The following is a 21,341-nucleotide window of genomic DNA, read 5'->3' as shown; positions in this document are numbered from 1 at the left end:
CCCTCAGCTTGCGTGGATTAGCAGGTTTACCCCACCAAAGAGGCTGGCGGAGTAAACTTCTGAGGGATGCTTTCATGCCTACTGTAAGAAATAAACCCAATTAGAGGTCTCTTAGCACAGATGAAGAAGGTTCATTAATGATAATGAAGGGCTGACCTACCCTAGGCCCCTAAGTTTGTAATTAATCTTGCACAGACCTTCCAGCTTGCATATATTGAAGAATATCAAAGTCATGTACATTGCTCCGGGCTAACACACATGCACGTGGAAAGGAGAAGTGCAGGTTCATGTGCAGACATCTTGGCTGATCTCGGACAAGGAGATGCTACGTCTGATGGTGCATTCGCGTTCCAAGGTAGAGCCATAATTAGATAAAATAAAAGCCTTTAGATAACTCACAGGGCCCGAATATAAAAATCCGTAATTTCTCAATTCATTCACGACATTAAAAAAAAAAAAAATGTCCGGGGGAAGGGAGAGAATGTGGATTGTAAGAGAGATGGCCAAGAGGAATTACAGACATTCACGTGAGTGTATCGATCAGTGGAATGACTTAGGCTCTAACTGTCCCAAGATGAGTTTCAGCAAATATCCCGAGGATTCGTGTTTACACCGTGTGCTCCTTTTTCTGGAATTTCCATCTTGCCCCGTGCTTTTAAAAGTAGTGCCGCCACTGGGCACGGGTGGCTAAGTGGGATAAAGCCTCTGTCTTCGGCTCAGGTCATGATCCCAGGGTCCTAGGATCAAACCCCATTATGGGACTCTCTGCTCAGCAGGGAGCCTGCTTCCCCCACTCTCTCTCTGCCTGCCTCTCTGCCTACTTGCCATCTCTGTCAAATAAATAAAGAAAATCTTTAAAAAAAAATAATGCTGCCACTGGAATTGGCCAAGGTAAGGTAATTAGCAACACCAGGGTGCAGGGACTGTATACAGTGAGAGAGGAAAAGAGACGACTTGCTGCTGGAGATAAGGGTCACTTGTAGATTTCTGGAATGCTCTTTAAAAAGGAGAGGTGCTGGGTAACAAAAGAGAGATGCTGTGGCCGTGAGGTCCGTCTTTGCAGCTGGGAAACTCATCTGCAACTCACCTCGAAGGGCCACATACTGAAAAAAATTACTGAGGCCATTCAGGACCATTAGGTGTATAGATAAGCAGGATAAAGTAACTTTCAAGGGAACCTGGAATTCTTTTCCTGACTCGAAGCCAAGTTTTCCAAACATGCTGGGCAGTAGGCCGCCTGGATGCAAGGACTTCCACGCACTCACCCCCTCCTCTGCCTGGGAAACTCCTACTCATCTTCTAAGACGCCCATCTAAATGACTCTTGTTCTGTGAGCCTTCATCGGTGTTTGCAGGTCGAAGTCTATGATTCCCCCTTGATGCTCTCACGTACTCGGCACACAACCTCCTGGATGGTGTAGCACATCCCATGGGGAGGATGGCCCAATCCACGTCCCCCTCCAGGCGTGAGGCTTGGAGCGTGGTGGCCCTATCTTACTCACCTTTGTTGTGGATCTAACAACAGCAGTGATAGGACCAAGTGCCTGGCGCCCGAGACATGTCCATTATTTCTAAACATAAATGTTTACCAACCAGCGTGGCACCCGGCACTGACCCGTCAGAGTACATTCTGGCTGTGAACAGTCCTTAGGGTTGTTCTGGAATACAGCCCTCCCCAGGCTGCATAATAAACACTGAGTGTTTACTAAAATAAATTCAACTGCAGCTGGAGTTACCCAGTCGGGCTTTTACGGCCCCAGGGCTAGGTATCTCCATTTTCCCACCTGTAAAATGGGAGAGTAATACCTTCATGATGTTGTCGTTGCAGATCTAAGATGGGGCGTCACGTGAGAAAGTGCTTTGTGCTTAATATAGGTTGATTCTGAATGTGCCTATGGCTAAAGTCGCCATCTATTAAGGCTCTAGAAAAGTGGCCCTGAAGTCATCCTTTCAGTATATGTGCTGCCGAAGCGAGCACTCAAGTCATCCTTTTAAAAGGGATCATATCTTCCAAGTCATTAGGGATCCTTTGGGGAGTTTGGCCTGGACCCCTTTCAGGGAAGGTCAGGTTCAAGGGTCCGGGTGAGGTGGTACTTCTGTGCCCAGGTGGCCCAGCCTTGGGTCAAGGGAACTGATCTGTTTAGAGATAAGCAGTGCTGGTGGAATGCAGCCTGGTTCAGAGCTCTCTCAAGGGCAGAGTCTCTCCGATTTTGCCGCACATTAGCGTCAGCTGTTGGGCTTTTAAGACTGCCGTCCAGGCTGCACCCCAGGTGGATTAAATCAGAATCTCTACGGGTGGGACCCAGACATTGGTATTTTCTAAAGCCCCCTTGGAATATTCCAACAGGCAGCCAGGGTTGGTAGTCCAGAGCATAGCGGGTCACAGACCTCGATGCCCACAGAGGAGGCCCGGCCGGTCACGTGACCAACCTGTCATAAGACATTTGGGAGTAGTGAGGACTGTGGTTGTCTGGAAAGCACCTGTCCTAGTTGCAGATTTTCAGCTTTAAAAAAAGAGAACACACTGTTTGAGCCAAATGCAACACAGCTGTAAGCTGGACCTGGCCCACGGGACATGGGTTTGCAAACCTGGCCTGGGCGAATACTGCCAGAGGCCTCGGGGGGCTCTGAGCATTGGGGAAAGGAAGCTGGGCCTCAGGAAGGGCTGCAAAAGCCATCAGCCGGGGCTTCCCCAGGCTTCCCCCTCCATCCTGTCCCCTTCCCCCTCTATCTCCCCAGATGTGACTGTTAATTGGCTTTTATTTATTTTACATGCTTTGACATTTCAGGTGCCTCGAAAAGTGTATTTTAACACGCCGCTCCAGCAGACGTTGGATTTCATCTTGGCAGAACGTTCTTCGCACTGATTCCTGCTGACAGGCCTCGGTGGGAGTCCCCCGGGGGGATCCCCTGTGGCAAGGGAAGGAAGCAGACTGGCCAGGGTTCTGCAGGACCCCCTCTCCTCTGGCAGGGCAGACCGTCCTCGCCGCTGGGGCGTGGCCTTCCTGCAGGAGGGCTGACTTGTGCGTCGCTGCACAAGCGGGTTGGCAGTTTGATTGTGAAGCCCTAGGTCCAAGCGCCACTGTGTTCCTTTGCGTTCTCTGGATTCAGAAGTCGTTGACTAAACTGGGTGTGGCCTGGACAAGGCCGGACGCGTCCCGTCGCATCTCCCTCCCGGCCCCTCCCCACCCGTGATTAGTAAGTCCTTCCAGTCCTACACGGAGGCCCCAGCAAAGCCGTAGATCGAGGCCGGCCGGGACACAGACTGAATGAACCACACACACTTCCTGTGGCGCAAGTCGGCATTTCTTTCCAGAAATGTCCCCCCTTGCCCTGAGTGCGGTTCCTCTATAGGCTTGGCCACTGAATGCCTTCCACAAAGGAAATCCCTCAGATGAAGGGCAGTGAAGAGACAGGCCCCTAGTGATCATTGCATAAGAATAAACCAGCATCCCTGGAACCGGGAACCCATGAATGAAAAGCACCTCGCTCCTGCCCCTAGTTATCACGACTGACAGCGGACACGTTTCCTGGGGGAAAGATGAAGACAGCGTGGGATTCGTTTTTCGTTTTTCGGGGTCACTGAACACTTTTGAGCCCGGGGAACAGAGAGGAACAAGTCAGTCCCTGCCCTCAGGGAGCCCCATGCGTTCTAACAAGGGGTGTACAAAGCCGCTCTGTGGGACTGCAGGAGGAAGTGACTAACTTGGCCTTGGGGCACAGGGGATGTCTCGCAGATGCTGGGACAGGAGGGCGGGGTCTCCAAGGCACGCCCTGTTCCCAGCAGGAGCCTGACTCCAAGTTGGGGACAATGTCTGCCCTCAGGGGAGAGTTGGTTCAGGCCCGGTTTCCCAGCTCCGGCTTCCCAGACAACAGCCCTCACCTGGGAGGAGAAGGAGTCACAGGCTTCCTTTAAAGGCCGGTCCGCTGCCTCCCTCCCGCCCTCCCATCATCCGCTCTTCACCCATCCGTCTCCCCCCGTCACTTGGGGTACCGCGTACCCAGAACCTAAGAAAAGCTGGGAATGACAGCTGTGGTCGGCCAAGCCCTGTGTGCGGAGTGGATGGTGGGAGAGGTCCAATTCACCAGATGGGGGTCTTTTTTTTTTTTATAAGATTTTTGGGGCGCCTGGGTGGCTCAGTGGGTAAAAGCCTCTGCCTTCGGCTCAGGTCATGATCTCAGGGTCCTGGGATCGAGCCCCGCATCGGGCTCTCTGCTCAGCGGGGGGCCTGCTTCCTCCTCTCTCTCTGCCTGCCTCTCTGCCTACTGGTGATCTCTGTCAAATAAGTACAATCTTAAAAAAAAATAAATAAGTAAAATAAATTTTAGTTTATTTTTCTGACAAAGAGAGACACAGCCAGGGAGGGAACACAAGCCGGGGGAGTGGGAGAGAGAGAAGCAGTCTTCCTGCTGAGCAGGGAGCCTGATGTGGGGCTCAATCCCAGGACCCTGGGACCAGGACCTGAACCAAACAAAAGCAGACACTTAAGGACTGAGCCAAGGGGTGCCCCCAGATTGGGGTCTTTTATCACCAACATTGTTTAGAATCACTGGCGCACGGAGATGCTAAAAAACAGACTTTGCATCAACTCCAAGGCAAACAAATAAGCTGATAGGACCGAGTTTTGTTATTTTAAAATCCTCTAGAGACTACAGGCTCCTTTATTCCAAGCATGGTGTCCCCTGCTCCATCCCCACGTTTGTTACTGAATAAAGCAACATCCTGAAAATTCAGAAAAAACCCTGAAAATTCAAGAGCACTGTCCGTGCCTCCGAGTTTCAAAGAGGAGCTGCAGGTGTGTGACTGGCGGGCTGTGCCGGCAGGAAGGACGGCGACACAGTTTGCTAACCTGAACACGCCTGAGCAGAAGGGGCTTGGAGGATCCACCCCTCCAACAGCCCAGCGGCGGCCCATCCCTATCTTGCTCTCCAGATGGGAACCCTAGAGGCACTGGGATTGGGGAACAGGGAAGGAGATCTAGGGGGGTCCAAGGAACCCCGTGTCTTCAAGGATCAGGAGTGGCAAGAAATCTCGAGGACTACTCGGACCCTTTTGGGAGGACAGAGTGCAGCCTGAGGAGGAGGTACAGGAACTTTCCCAGAAGATAGTAGCAAGATGTTTATTTGGACCCAGAAGTTTAAAGTTATTGTTAAATAGACTCTGGAAAGTCTTATAGGACTTTATAGCCAGAGGGGCACCTGAGTGGCTCAGTCGGTTCTGTGTCTTCTTTCGGCTAGATCACGATCTCTGGGTCCTGGGATCGAGCCCTGCTGAGGGCTCCCTGCCTGGTGGGGAGTCTGCTTCTCCCTCTCCCTCTGCTCCTTTCTTGCACACACTCTCGCTCTTTTTTTCACTCAAATAAACAAAATCTTAAAAAAAAAAAAAAAACTTTATAGCCAGAAAGTTTAGATTTGAATATTATGAGCTTGGGCATGTGGCTTGCCCTCTCTGTGCCTCAGTTTCTCATTCTAAAGTGGGGATAATAGTTGGACCTAGCATATTGGGTTGCCGTGAGGAGTCAGTAAGTTAATACAGGGAACGTACCTGGGAGTAGCTATTCTCACTGGTGACGACCCCCCACCCCCACCCAGTAAGGTGTTCAAGTCTGGTGTCCTTACCTGCTCAGTGATGTGGAGTCTCTGAAGTCTCTCCCAGATAAAATATTTAGGGAAATGAAAAATTTCTCCAAGAACGTTTGCTGCTCTTCAAGAAGCACCTTCTTGAAGCTGCCAAGTCTCCTCAAAAAAACAGAGTGCCTCTGGTTAGGTTAGCAGAATTGTGCACTTTTATGCACAATGAACAGAGAATGAACAGAGGAGGTATTATTGCAGGAACAGGGCAGAAAGAGTGGGGCCCCTAGGCATCTCTGCCCCATTCTGCAGTTTGCTCCCGGTTTCCATTTCCTGTACATCAGAGTGTCATCATGGAAAATGGAGTGTCCCCCTCAATTTTACATGACATTCTTTTAGAAAGTGCAAATTGTTTCATTACAAAAGCACTGCATAGTACTTGGAGAAAAAACAGCTTGAAAAGAAAAAAAAAATCTTATTCTCATCACCCAGAGACACCTTCTGTAACCCCAGGTGTATGGCTTTCTGGATCTGTTATATTACAGACAGAGCTTAAAAACACTTGGCTCACTAGATAAATAATTTTGTGACCTGTATTTTCCACTTGACTGTGTATCGTGAGCATCTTTCCATGGCAATAAATATTAATTCTACAACATCATTTTTAATGGCTGAGGTCATCTCATTTCATTTAAATGGCCGAGGACCATCTTTCAATACAACTCTGACTGTTTCACACGCAGCTCCTTTCTGATGCTGGAAATCTTAAACAGGGTTGTTGATCAACCACCTGCTGGAAGATTGCTTGGAGGAACTCTTAACTCTTTCTTTCTTTTCCTTTTTCTTTGTTTTGTTTTGTTTTGTTTTGGTGGTGGTGGTGGTGGGGGGGGGGTGGGGCAGGGGCAGAGGGAGAGAAACAGTCTCAAGAAGGCTCCACGCCCAGCACAGAGCTGACCTGGGGATGATCTCACGACCCTGAGATCGTGACCTGAGCTGAAATCCAGAGTCAGATGCTTAACTGAGCCGCCCAGGTGCCCCTGAACTATTCCTTTAGTATAAAATCATGTCAGTGATGTCGTAGGATCCGAGGATACGAAAGGATACATCCGCTTGAAAGGTTTGAGATAAACATTGCCAGGTCGTCCCTCTCCCTTCCTGAAGTCTGCCGTCTCATCTACCAAAGATTTTTTTTTTAACTTTTTGCCAATTTTTTTGGCAAAAAAAAAAAAAGTCCCTTAGTTTAACTTCTATTTTTGATAGGTAATTAGACTGACTATTTTAAGTACATTTTCTAAGCAAGGTGTATTTCAGCTTTTAAGAACTCCCAGTTCAGGTCTTTTTTTTTTTTTTTTTTTAAGATTTATTTATTTGACAGAGACACAGTGAGAGGGAACACAAGCAGGGGGAATGGGAGAGAGAGGGGGAAGCAGGCTTCCCGCTGAGCGGAGAGCCTGATGTGGGGCTCGATCCCAGGACCCTGAGTTCATGACCTGAGCCGAAGGCAGAGGCTTAAGCGACTGAGCCCTCCCACCCCAGCACCCCCCAGTTTAGGTCTTTAATCCAGTTTCCTTAAGTGTTGGTCTTTTTCTTTTGTAATAACTTGTAAAGTCTGAAAGAGTAAGATTATTGACGCTACTGATGAGGGAGCAGGAGGCTGGCTGAGGACAAAGCAAGAGCTGGCGCCTTGCACCCCCCCCCTTTCATCCGCTCCCCTCCATATGTGTAGCATTCCTCAGGCACCCCTGACTGCCATAAAATGATAAATAGTTAACTTGCTGAGATCACAATCCTACAAGACAGGAGTCTCCCTTGGTTTGCAAATGTCCTTGAGATTACAACCAAGAAGTTACCTTATCAATAGCCCAATTTCCAGGGACACAGAACTCAGTTCCTCAAGCCTAATGTCACCCTCCCCTCCATAAAAAACCGAAGGAGGTGGAAGTAGAAGGAAAAGTAAATAAAGTTAAATTTCTTCTAAACCTAAATCTCATTAACAGGGATGCTTGATAGCAGGAATGTAACATTCCACCAGGAGACTCTCAATTGTTTTTACTTGATAGTAACTAAGCCTTCAATATTCTGATAGTATTCTTTGCCCCAATAGCCCTTCTGAACACCCCTTTGTCCTCACCTACCCAACTCCTGTGTATATAACCAACCACTCCTCACAACCCCGGGGCAGCAGCTCTTCCTGCCCACGGGTCCTGTCCCCGTGCTTTAATAAACCACCATTTTGCACCAACGACGTCTTAAGAATTCTTTCTTTAGTCGTCGGCTCCGGACCTCCTCACCCCACCGAACCTGACTTAGGTTCTGGGACTTCATCACTACTCTATTTGTTGCAAATAGGGTTTTGAAGTTTACTATTTCTCAAGTTTTTTTTTTTTTAGACACACGGAGTCAAATCTAGAATCTTTTCATTTTGAGTGTTGATCTTCACCCAAGAATACACAGAAAGCCACTTATATTCTCTTTTGGTAAGCTTTAGGGTTACATTTAAAAATTGATGTCTGGTTAATATAGCGTATAACTTGCCATTTTAAAATGTAGAATTCAGTGGTTTAGCATATTCACAAGGTCATGCAACTATCATCACTGTCTAATTCCTAAGCATTTTCATCACCCACCCACCCCCCATAGAAACCCCACACCAATACCATCCCTCTGCATTCCCCTTCTCCCAACCTTTGAACACCACTCATCTGCTTTCTGTCTCTATGGATTTGCCTATCCCAGATCTTTGATGTAAACGAAACCATACACTCTGTGGCCTTTTGCGTCTGGCTTCTTTCATTCAGCATCATGTTCCCAAGGTTCCTCTATGTTCTAGGGCGGATCAATACGTTGTTCCTTTTTTATAGTTTCCTATAAAAGAACATATAGAAACTTTTTAAAGTTTCCATTGTATGGATATACGTTTTCTTTATCCGTCCATCAGTCATTTTATTTTTATAAGACACTTTCTAGTCCTCCACGGTTCTTAAAGTGGATTCCTAGGACCTTCAGCGTTGCCCGGGAACTTGTTCAAAATGCCAATTTTCAAGTCTCACCCAGACCCATTGAATTATAACCCCTTGGGGCATGGAGTTTAGCAAACTGTGTTTTAACAAGTTTTCCAGGTCACTCTGAGGCATACTTGTTTAAGAACCACTAGTAACACCGTCATTCTTTCTTGGCTTTTCTAAGGTGTATAACTTCCTCTAGCCCAAGTCTAGTATTTAAAACACATATATCCAGGTTCTAATTTTGTGACTTATTAGTCTTGCAAAGTCTGCTTTCCTCCACACTCTTTCCTTGTTAGGGTTGGTAAGCAGCTGATATTTAAATATTTCTCCCCTCTGCTTCTCTTGTTTATAAATTCAGTCTGCGGGGTTAGATACAGATTCTACTTCTTTTTCTTCAAAATGTAGATTCTCTTCCAGAAAAAGATGTTCACAGGTGTATTTAATGGTACGTTACTGAGAAGGTCATCTATTTAAGCTGGTGTTGGGGCTCATGGTAATTGCCCTATGCACGGCTAGTCTCTTTTATACTCTGAATTGCTATAGAACACAAAAACTACAATTCCCAGCATGCCTTGCTACCCAGGGTCTTTTGTCTCCATTGCTTCACTTCTGGGAACCAGGACTCAGGATATCCAGGATTTGTCACCATGTGCCTGACCTCCTTCTGCCAGGGTGGTCCTTCTCTGTGTAGAGATGTTTCTACTGGGTGGGGTGGATGGGGCAGACATGGCCCCCAAAAGGCAGAAGGCTAGCTGCCTGATTTTCTGGTGATAATAAGGAAGCCACAGATATTTATTTCCCTTTCTTTGCTTCTGCTGGTCTGGATTTTTTTTTTAAAGATTTTATTTATTCTATTTGACAGACAGAGAGCACAAGTAAGCAGAGAGGCAGGCAGAGAGAGAGGAGGAAGCAGGCTCCCTGCTGAGTAGAGAGCTCAATGTGGGACTTGATTCCAGGACTCTGAGATCATGACCTGAGCCTAAGGCAGAGGCTTTAACCCACTGAGCCACCCAGGTGCCCCTGCTGGTCTCTGTTTTGAGGCGTGAAACCAGATCATTCCCTGAGCTTAAAAATGACAGTAAGTTTATGAAATTTTTGCTCTAACTAATTAATATCGGTTTCCCTGAGATTTTATCTTTTTCTTGGGGCAAGGGGTGTCTTAGTTTTCAGCAATGAGAATTAAAAAAAACCAAAATTCCCTGTGTCTTCATGGGCGTGTTAGTAGCCGGTTGAGAGATTGTTGGGTGTGATGGCCACACACCAGTGTGAAATGGACCAGCACATTCACTGCAGGGCCTGAGTCTCTGGAGAGTCTCTGTACCTCAGGTTTAAGAAATCACAGTTGAGGTGGGCATGTGGCTGGCTCAGTTGGTAGAGCATGTGACTCTTGATCTCAGGGTCATGAGTTCAAGTCCCACATTGGGCATGGAGCCTACTTGAAAAAAAAAAAAAAGATTAAAGAAATCATAGTCAGTGTGAAAAGGAAAGAGACAATACAACATGAAAAGAGATCTTTGGACTCCCAGAATCCCATTGGCAAGAAGCACATAAAATCGTGCAGCTGCAAACCTAGGTCACCTTTCCTGGAAAAGGAAGACAGAGTCGGAGGTCGAACCAAGAGCCATGAGAATCACTCCCGAGCAGATGCAGGACTGAATCCTAGTCAGGGAACTTCCAACATCTGTCCAGTTGCATTTCAGGACTGCTACTGGGCAATGGCTTTGGGGTGACTACTCTTTTACCCCCTTTTCAACAGGTGCATCTATGGTGGCTGCCCTGTGCCCGTACCATCACTGCATGTTGGGTGTGTGTGTTGGGAGGGGATGGTGCAGATAACTGGGATCTTTAGCTTATAGTGAGAGAAAGTGTTTTCAAGGACTATTCCTGAAGAGCTTCATCTGCCCCCGAACTTGATTCAGCGAATGAGATCTGGGATTTGAGCTGATGCTCACATGGGGGAGAATTCTGGTGGTCTTGGAAGGCAATAACTGTCTTTTACATATGGGAAGAATGTAAATACTTTGTGCTTTGGAGATGGACGTTGATGGTTTTAAAAACATATCCACAAATTCTTTGATATTTCTCTTTCAAGGGGTGGACATTAATTCCCCTCCCTTTGAGTGTGGGCTGGACTTCATGACTCGTTTCTGATGACTAGAATATGGTAGGAGAGACAACGTGGGACTTCTGAGATTAAGGGATAAAAAACACTGAGGCTGTTCCTTCCACTCTTTCTCTCTTGCTCTGGGGGATGCCAGCCGCTATATTGTGAGGACACTCAAGCAGTCCTACAGAGAGATCCACATGGTGAGAACTCGGGCCTCCTTCCCACAGGCATGTCATCAGGTCATTCTGGGGCTGGAGACCACAGACCCAGACTGCAGCTCCTGCCTACATCTTGCTTGAAACCTCATGAGAGACTCTGAGTAGGACTTCTTGGCTAAGTTGTTCCTTGATTCCTGACCAGTGGAAGCTCCACGATGATGAACGGTTGCTCTGTGAAACCACTGTGTTTTGGGGTAGTTTGTTACACAGCAGCAGAGAACTAATACACAGGTGTCCGGTCATTGCGGCAGAGCTTGAACCCTGATACTTTTTGTTTATTTATTTATTTTTAGAGAGCGGGGGTGGGGTGGGGTGGGAGGGAGAGACTCTCAAGCAGGCTGCACGCCCAGCATGGACCCTGACGTGACGCTTGATCTCACGACCCTGAGATCATGACCTCAGTCAAAATCAAGAGTTAGACACTCAACTGACTAAGCCACCCAGATGCCCCTTTTGTTCCTTGACATGGAAAGAAGGATCCAGGCCAAAGTCTCTCCAGAAACAGTGCATGTGGCAGAGCTATGCCCAGAGAGAGGTACCTGTGTCATAGCTGAAGCAGGCAATAAATCGTTATAGACTGAAAACTTGTACAGTCAGCACCCGAATCAAGAGACCAGTTTACCAGAACTTCCCCTCGTGTTCCCCTCCAGTCCTTACGCTTCTAAGGGAAGTCACTACCTTGACCTCCAACAGCAAACACTAGTGTTGCCTTTTGTTGAACTTTACCTAAAGGAGATTATACTCTTTTGTGTCTGGTGTCTTTTACTCAACATTGTGTTAATGACATTTAGCCAAATTGTTGCCTGTAATGGTAGATTGTTATTGTCATTGCCCTGTGATATTCTGTTGTGTGAAATCTGACAATTTATTATCCGTTCTGCTAGGGACAGGCATCTGGATGGTTTCCAGCTTTGGGCTATTATAAATGGTCCAACTAGGAATCCACAAAGATAAGTTTTATGATATACATGCATAATGATTGACAAGTGAACGTGCAGATGACTTTCCATAGCTTGATTTTTGGACACGCGAAAGAGGAAACGAAAGGTGGTAATCATCGAAATCCGGGTTCCCAAAAGCTAATCCGAATCACTTCTGAATCACGAAAGGGTTCCCATTGGAACCTTTCGTTCTTGCATATTCACTGCCTGCCTGCCATGTGTAACGCTCTTGAAAATATGGTATGTCAATTATACCGTAATTAAAAAAAATATCTCGGGGAGAGGCTGGTTCTGTTCTCCGGGAGTTTTCTAGAGAGCGCAGTTTTCTAGAGAGCTCTCCACGGGGCTGGAGAGCAGGGTAGAATTCTGCAGAAGCCGCGGAGACACTTTAATGAAGCGAGTCAGGGACATTCAGGGGGGCTTTGTGGAATGTGGGTCTCAGATAACAGACACAATTAGGTACTCAAAGTTGGGGCTGGGGTGGATAAAAGGACATCTTAGGAGGAGGAAACGGGAGGAGGAGAGTCGCAGAAGTTGACGTGACTTGTAGATAACCCACCTCATTAAAAATGATTTGAGGAAGCTCAGGGGTGGGAAATGCATCTTCACTCCAGCATCCCCGTTGTTAAAATGCACGCAGAGCAATTTTTCTTTTTCTCTTGCAAGGAAACCTCACTTCAGATGCCGTCTTTCTTCTGAACCTAAGCTTATTTTATCAAAGATGAGTATGTCAGAAATAGAGGCTTAGTTTAAGTTCAAAGATGCCAAGTTCAGCCATTCACCATGGAACAGCTCTTGCATGTAAGTCACAGTGTAAGTCACTGTCCCGCTCCCCCGGGGACGTGGGTGGACGAGGGATGACTCCAGACAGAGCAGTCCCCGGCCATCCTAATAATACAGCAGTCCCCACGGTGCGGCTGTGAAATGATTAAGCAGCACATTCCTAGAGAGGCCTTGCTACAGGAAGCTCGCTGAAGCTGATGATCTCTGCATGGTGGGGGAGATATTTTCAAGTTGTTCTCAGCCTGGAAATTGCTGCCTTCACCAAAAACCACCCCTTGACCATGGTGGTGGTCAGGGAGGCAGACTGCTGAAGGGAAGGAACTTCTAAGCCGTGGCCCTGATAGGGCCGCACAAGGGGCCTTTGCGGGACTGTGTGCGCACGGTCTGTGCAGTAGCTAGCCAGCCAGCTACCCAGTGCTATATCGATGTGCTTCTAGTGTACACTCTGAGCTGCTCTCCAACATGGGGCATTTGCATTATAGGAACACACACACACCTGCTGATTCTTCTGGAAGCTGCAACAAATTCAGGGCTCAGTAGTAGGAGGTGCCTGGATGAGACCAGCCCAGTCAAAGAAAAGACTCAACACAGAAATTCTTCCTGCTATCTTGAAGGTCTTGAAAAAGCCTTCTCGGAACATTGCCGGACAAAGAGGACTGCAGCCCGGGGACCAGAGCCCGTTGTACAAACTGGATGCCCACAAGGGTTGCTCGGTCTGACCAGGAGAGCCCCACGATGTGGTAACAAAGAAGCTCCCCCACCCCCGGGGTGTTCTGTCCCGCGATGTGTTTAGTTCTGCCAAAAACACCAGCTCCCCAAGCACCGGGAGTCTGTGTGACGTCGCTACGCGGAGAGTCGGCCTCCACAGACAGTGAACTTGGCCACGAAGAAGGAAAAGTCCACTCTTCTGCCATGGAAACACATCCTACCTCCCTCCTCCCTGGGGTTCTCAAAGTTATCTGCCAAGTCCCACCTTGTCCAAGTCCCCCCGTGAGCGCAGATGCAGTGACCCTTCGGATGTGCCCTTTGCCCCAGGCGCTCACGGAAGGAACCTCTTCTCCAGGGCATCTTTAAGGGCTGCCTGGCGTCAGCACAGCCAGATACCCAGGGCCCTCGGGGAGCCTAAGGAAATTCAGCTTCTCGATCTGCAGTTAGAGAAGCTAAGGGATGCGTTCATTCAAAACCCTACATCGCTGGCAGCCATGTGCCCAGCAGGCTTCCCCCTGGCCCTGCTCTCAGCAAAACAGCTCTGCCCACATCGTGCAGACGGGGAATGGACAGCAGGGATGCTGCGGCCCGTCCAGGTCCCACGGACGGTCAGTGTCGGACCCTGGCAAAAACAGCTCTTGTTCTGGACTCTTCCATTAGCTTTCTTGTGCCTAGCGTCCCCTTCTCCTGCCCCCCTCTAAATGTAACTGGAAATCCTTCCAAGTGGGTGCCTTCAAATCTAAGCATAAAAGTAGAGTGTTGACGAGCTGAACCCTCCAGAAAAGGTGTGCCCGTGCTGCTGAGGCCAGTGTCCCTCTGGGCAGGGGCTCGTGGTGACGGCTGTTCCTGAGAGAGGGCAGCTGGACAGGCAGGTCCACCGAGGACAGTCGCAGAAGGGAGACGCCGGGCACCAGAACACTCAGCAGGGTTTAATCCCGTCTCCCGCGGCCCTTTCTCTTGGTATTTCCTGAGGACAGTGTGAGGCCTGCAGGGACTAGCTCTGGGTCTGACTAAGCGTTTTCTCCTCGAGCAAGCTCCAACGTGGGCCTCATTCCTGGACGGGAGTAAGACCCGGCAGAGGCGCCTCAAGGAGGAGAGCCGAGGCTCTGGGCCCGAGGCCTGGGTGTCCTTCAGCGCAGGGGGAGAGCCTGAAGGCGTGTGGCTGTGCTTTGACAGGTGTAGGAGCTCAGCCTCGAGGCCCCTTAGGAAGCGAGACCAAGCTGAGAAGTGTCCCCCATGGCCAAAGACAAAGTTTCCCTCCAGGACCATTTCCTCCTCAATCGTGAGACATTGGCTCTGGGAGGACCCCCACGAACCGTGACATGGGAGGGGCCCCAAATCCCTTAATCTGGGCCTCAACTCGGGTCTGCTGTGCAAATTTGGGGCCATTTTCCAAAATTGCAGTCCTTTTCGTCTGCTGTGTGTTTGTGAAGCAGCAAGACCCCCAAATCAAAATGCCTTTCCTACTGCTCTCTGGTGATAGAGACCAGAACAGTGGGGATGTGCACTGGGGGGGCTGCTGACAACGAGGGGAAGCCTGGGAGCCTTCTGGAAAGCTGGTGGTGTCCTAACCCCTTGTTCTGGGTTGGGGCACTGAGGGGTTTGTGCATGTGTGAAAACTAAACGGTTACCAAGGTGTGCACTTAAAGATTTGTGCATTTTACTCAACACAAATTATGCCTTCATGTGAAAGAAAAGTTAGAATTTTAAACGCCCTTTTCCTGGCTTCTATAAACCAGTAGTTTGGGCAGGGGGACTTTGATTTCCAGAAGCTCCAACAGACGTAACATATATATTTCAAGCCATCTCTGGGCCCCGTTCCTCCGGAGCCTTCTGTGCCCCAGAGCTCTTACCTCACAGAACATGACCGGCTTTCAAGGGTCAGAGACGAATCTTCTCCATCTGTCATTCTTGTCCGTGGCAAATGTGGACATGTCATTCGGAATGTAGCACGGAGGCCCTGATGAAATTGGAAAAGCATGTGGAGATAAAAATCATTCTGGGATGAATCCAGACGCTTCCTGCCACTCTCCAGATGTCACAGGGCTGGCAGCCACCCTCCCGGGGGAAGTGATTCAGCCAGCCCCGGCCAGATGTGTAGGAAGCCGCCTTGGACCCACAGGCCGACACCGTCCTGATTGTGCGCAGCAGATGCTTGCTGTCAAGAGTGAAAAATGCAGGAGGGGCACAAGCCCACCGGCAGCCTGCAGCGGGAGGCACTGACCCGTCCAGTCGGCAGACGTGTGTCACTGCCACGCAGGCCGAGGCTAGTTGAGCAGCCACAGAGCCCGGTGACCTCATGCACACACTCAGCCCTTCCTGGGAACCTTGCACTGCAGGTATCCCGCCATGGGCTGCGTGTCTGCGCCGTGCCGAGCCTGCCTGCCACGTCTGCCCTTGAGTGGCGCGAAGGGGCAGGAACCCTCCTTCCCGGCCCCCGGCCGAGCAGTGTGCAGGTGCCGGATGCAGACTTCGCGCTCCGTGTCACTTTGAGTCCTCTTAAATGCAGCTGCATGGGGTCGTTTGGGGAACCATGTCTCGTTCCCAGGGTCTCTCTCTCTCTCCTGGTCGGGCTTCCCAGGACCCCAGGCAGCCTGCAGCTGTGTCCCCCTCCCCTATATACCCCTTCCAGGACTCCCAACTGCGCCCCCCACACCGTGTATAGAGCGCCCCGAGTGTGGATTTGCTCCAAATGCTCTGGACTCCCTGAGAAAAGCCTTTGCAGGAATCCCGCCTGCTCCCATGAACAACAGGGAAAGGTGAATTGTACTTGCTCACGGGCACACGTGTGCACGCGCGTACACACGTGTTTCTAGGAGAAGAAACCGCCAGCCGTGGGTGATGTCCCTTGGCAAGAGCCAGACATGAGGCAGGGACAGAGACAACGGTAGATGAAGCCGGAAGACCTCGCAGGAAGGCCTCTGTGTGCCCACGGTCCGTCCGCTGGCCAACAGCAGCCGACACTGCTCTGAAGCAGAAATCGTGGTATGCGGTTCTCGTGGGCGAGTAGGGCTGGGCAGATGGAGAACATTTCTCAATGTTTGTTCCCAGGCCTTGGAGAGCTCTGCCCCCCACCCCCACCCCCGCCCCAGTGCTTTTTCCTGCAGACCTCCCGGCCTCTGAGGAATTCACGGATGGCGCGGGAAGGACTCCTTCTCCCGGGGCGTCCGCAGACTCAGAGGCTGTCATTTTTGGCAAAGGTGTGCACCTGTTCTCTTTCCACCCAGACACCAGGAAAGCCAAAATGACTTCAATCATCACTCCAACTCATCAAAAAACTATTGCCTTCCTGTCCACACAGAGATCTCCCTTTATAATCCTGGCTCGGGTTGCCTCCAACCTGATCCCCGGAATGGCAAGCCCAGAGGGGTTCCGCCTTCGCCTGGAACCTCCCCCCTTCCCTGAGGTGTGAGCGGTACACACTTGGACTGTGCAGACAGACCTATCTGCCAGTCCCTATGTCAGTACCAAGCACGAAGAGCAGTTGCTAAAAAGTTGGCTGAACATCGCATCTGCGGGGCGGGTCCCCTCCCCTCGCACAGAGAATTCTCGGCGAAAGCAGCAGTTGTGATAATACATACCTGGGGCTCATCACCAGTCATCCCCTTGGCTGCAGAATCTGTTTTTGTGCTCAGGCTGCAGTACGGGTCTGCCGAAGGCTGTGGGAATCCAACGTGCTTTAGATAAACTCAGTGTTCTTCCCCTTAAAGACCTGACTCGGGCAGAAGTCGACGTGGGCCGGTCTCCGTTGTGCTCCCGGCTCTGACTCGGACATCAAGAAGGCCCCCGAGTCTTTCCCGGGGAGGCCCAAGTGTCTTTGGCTGCCAGTGAGCTGCAGGAGGGGACGAGCCTTCCCTGTCCCACCACCCGCCCTCGTGCTCCCAGCTTGCTGCCTCCCCCTGACATCTGACCTCCCAAAGAGCTTCTTCCCAGCATGGGTTTTTGGGCCCCCTCCCCAAAAGACCAAAAGAGGTGCCTGCCACGTGAGTGTCTCAGACTGTTGGGCGGACATGGCTCAGAAGGTTCACTGTCTTTAGGGAAAAGGACTAGAGAGGTAAGTATAAGGCCGGAAATTATGGGGGACAGTCAGTGCCTGAGAAAGAATCCCGTCCCTAGAAGGTGAATGTTCCAAGGGCAGGGGTTTGTCTGTTCCTCCAGCATCTGGAACGGCGTTGGGACAGCATGGGAAGCCACAAGCATTTGTGGAATGAATGAGGCGAATCGAGGGCTCTAGATATTCTGCGAGGTAGTTCTCTTAAAGACGGCAAACGAACGAGCAGGTGCACACACACACGTATCCAGAAAAACCCCAAAGGAAAAACCCTCAAAGCATTAACTCGTGATTTTCCGAGGAAATGGTAAAGAAGGTCTGCTTGGGTTCACGTGTTCACTCGGCACACATTTCTCGCACCGGTTCCTGTGCCAAGCCCTGGGCCCGGGACGTGTGGGGCTGGAGCCAAAGGGAGACCGCGAGCCCCCTGCCCGCTGGCTGGCGGACGGGGCCCGAGGCTCACCCGCACCGGGTGCTGAGTGCTCTCCGGGGCTGGAGACGGGCTCAGGAGCCGGGGAGGGAGTGACTAACTTCTGACTTTGCCTGGGGGCCCCGGGGAAGGCTGGGACTTGAAGCCTCAACAGGAGTTCACATGCCTGGCAAGGGGCAGAGGGAGGGAAGGAGTCCAAATTCTCCTCTTGGACCGTGGTTCCATCAGATTACACATTTACCATAGTTGCTGACAAGGAGCCAAACGGACAAGCAAAAGTTGGCTCTTCTGGCCTGTTCCCTCTTCTCCCGAGAGAGATACTAATGAACAGCAGTGGCCAAAAAGCAGGGGACGGTCAGGAAGACACGGGAGCGAGGGTCCCCTGGAGACCCACCCCCTCGGTATCTGATATCAGCGATGCCAGCCTGAGGTCTGAGAGCCCCATGGCTTTCCCCATCAGGCTGCACCCTCCAAGGCCCCAGCAGCGACGTCCACGTGCTTATCGCCCTGCGGAGCGCCAGCCACTGGGGGGGTGCTGAACCAGGGGGACCACGATAGACACGCAGTCCTGAGACAAAGGGTGCTCTTAGCCGAGTGGGTGCTCCTGAAAACCTCCTGCCCGTTAATTGCCAGGGAGTAGACTATGCCAAGGTATCTTAATTCAAATCTTACCTCACCGTCCTAGGGACCTTTTGTTGCTGTAAGTAAGGATGGTCCTCGGTTCCAAGAAGAAAATTAAAGGCTGCTCCTGAGATGAGCACAGTCATTTGGATGAAAGAAAACACATGGTTGTGTTGAGAGATCAGATCTCGACAAGACGGGGCACTACCTCCTGCCCAGAGAGGATCGGGCCCCAGGACGCGAAACTGGAATTCACGTGAGAATCCTTCGCCCCTGTTCTAGCACCTCTAGCTGGCGATCTCCACGCTCATCACAGGAGCTAATTAGTTCTTGTCGCCACTGCCGCACGCGCGCAGGGTACGTGCCCATTTTCCTGATGGAAAAACTGACAAGGAGCACACGGGCAGGAAAGACGTTCTTGGAGGGAAAAGATACTCCATCTGCTTCGCCGTGGTCGCCTCGGGAGACCTGTCCGTGTTCCTTTTGCCCCGGGGGCTCTGTTTGCTGCTGAGCCCAGAGGCTCTACCCTCCAGGGTGTGGTTCTGCCATCCGTCCCCAACTTTGGAATAAACGTGGCAAAGTACTAGGCTGGAAGGGAACTGCTCACCAGAGCACCGCCTTTGGAAAATAATGCACTCGTCTGGGGCCTGCCCTCTGGAGCCAGCATCCACGGTTTGAACCCCGGGTCTTGCACTTACCAGCTGTGTGACCTTGGTAAGTTTCTCCAGGAGGAGATTAGGCCCTGGTTCCCTCAGCTGTGACCCAGCCTTGATGGCCATAATAACCCCTTTCTCCTAAGATCCAAGGGGCTTCCCTGAGTATTTGTGAAGGTTTTGCGACAACACTTCACCCCCAGTGAAAGCAAAACATTAGGCTGGCCCATACAGAGCTTTGCGCGTTTGACTGCATTCCAGCTACCACAACGGTGGGTTCGTACGGCAGCTCGTTCTAATCTGTTTAACGATAAAGAAAGGGTTTTATTTAAAGATCATTTGCAGAATTACCACCTTTATCATATTTTCGTATCTTACTGTTATTCTCTTAGTTACTGGCACTTAGTTTATTACTTTATTACTGTACTTAGAATACTGGTTTGTAATATGCTTGTTTTTTGTTCACTCACTTACTTATATACACTTTAAAAGCAATGTGTAACTCCTCCCCCCCCTTTTTAAAAAATCAATAATCACGTATCCCAGGATGGTGTTAGGTCCCATGTCCCTGAATTGGTAAAGCAAACGCAGCAGATAGGGAAGGAAGATGTCAAGGGGCCTGCCTTTTCGGCCGGAGAACCGTGGCCTAGGGCTGCTGGGGAAACCTCTTTGGCAGAAAGGGTGAGTGTCAGCCCCTCCTCCCCCTGCCCCCTACCCCCCCAACACTAGCTCTAAGGACTGGAGGGGCACAGACCTGGCCTGTCGGTGGGGGAGATATGCACCAGGATGCTGGGAGCTGGGCAGGAAGATACAGGCCCGGCGTCGTGAGGGACCATCGATGCTGATGGGAGATTCCCAGGAGGGAGCCCTCCCCTGGGGCCTCCTGAAGGCACCGCCCGCCCTCATCCTGGCCACGTAGGGCACGACGTTATCGCTGGGTCAGAGGAACGTCCCCCTTGCCGGCCCACGTGTGGGGTGTCCACAGTCAGCTGTGGGATGACAGCTGTCTTCTAGGGCCTCCTCTAGGCCCCAGCGCTGGCCTCACTGTGGAGAGATGGCAGGAGAAGGAAGGAGAATGAGGGAGACCACCTAGAGCCGCATCAGACAAAACCACAGGTCTAGCCTTGCCTCGGGGAGAGCAGGAGAGGAACTCTGAACTGGGTATAATAATAGCAAAACTTACATAATGCTTACTGGGCGCACTTGGCACTCTCCTAGTGCTTTAATCGCAGCAACCTTACCCCTGTGAGGTAAGCCCCGTCATTATCCCCATTTAACAGATGACAAGGCTAGGGGCACAGAGAGGTTAAGTAACTTGCCCCCGGCTCTCAGCTAGTGAGTGCAGAGCTGGAGTCCCAACCCAGGCCGCTGCCTCCAGGATCTTTCATTTTTCGGTGAACAGAACAGAGTCTTAAAAAATTGAAAGAAGTCTGTTCAAAGCAACAACAGAGAGGATGAACCGAAGAGAGAGCCGAGATGTTACAGAACCAGAAGGACATCCCAGCGACCGTGCTGCTGCTGCCCACCAGGAAGACGGGGTTTGACACAACATGCCTAATGACAAGTTTTTGGTAAATAAAACAATTCCGTGTTTACCTACCCCAGTGAGTCGAGATCCCCTGATAAACCGCCTCCCCACAGCCTTCTTTGTTCCTTCCTGCAAGCCTGCAGGGCAGGCACCGTCAGCATTCTCGTCTTACAGACAAGGAAACCGGGGTTCAGAGAGGTTCAGCGAGTTCCCAGGGTCACCCAGCTCCAAGGCGGGTGTTTGAAACTCGTCCTTATTGGTTTTAGAACCTGGGCTTTCAATGCCTTTGGTGCTGCGGGGGACACTGAGCTGAAGTCAACGCGGGAGGGAGAGAGTAGAACCTTCTACCAGAATGGGACGGAGCCCGGTGGGAAGAGCCAGGAGGCGGGGGGTGGGGGGGGAGTGCCACACGGGACATTTCGGTGGACGTGCTTGCGGAAAGCAAAGTCATATGAAGTGGGTAGAGGAGGAAGGTAGTTACAACTACGAGCTCTGCCCATGTAACCAGCTCCAGGAATGAGGATTTCTTTCGTATTTTGTTATGAATATGATTGTGGATGTGCATCATGTAACACGAGGTGGCTGTAGTGACTTTATAGGATAGTATTTAAGTATTAAATTTTGTTTCCCAGCCTTATGGAGCTATAACTGACATATAACATTGTATAAGTATTTCTACCTTCCTATCACAGTATTTAAGATATGAGATCTCGAGGACAAGAGTAA

General features: G+C 50.4%; 1 long non-coding RNA gene across 1 annotated transcript; it reads left to right on the top strand.

Moving 5' to 3' along the window:
* Positions 1 to 17,246: 17,246 nt before the first annotated feature.
* On the top strand, positions 17,247 to 20,986 carry LOC131835530 (uncharacterized). Its single transcript, XR_009355224.1, has 3 exons — positions 17,247 to 17,386; positions 18,499 to 19,148; positions 20,490 to 20,986. It is a non-coding gene; the product is annotated as an uncharacterized LOC131835530 (long non-coding RNA).
* Positions 20,987 to 21,341: the final 355 nt, after the last annotated feature.

Source organism: Mustela lutreola, chromosome 7, assembly GCF_030435805.1.
Source record: "Mustela lutreola isolate mMusLut2 chromosome 7, mMusLut2.pri, whole genome shotgun sequence".
Taxonomy (NCBI): domain Eukaryota; kingdom Metazoa; phylum Chordata; class Mammalia; order Carnivora; family Mustelidae; genus Mustela; species Mustela lutreola.
Note: the sequence above shows the minus strand (reverse complement) of the source record. Positions and strands in the feature narration are given on the sequence as shown.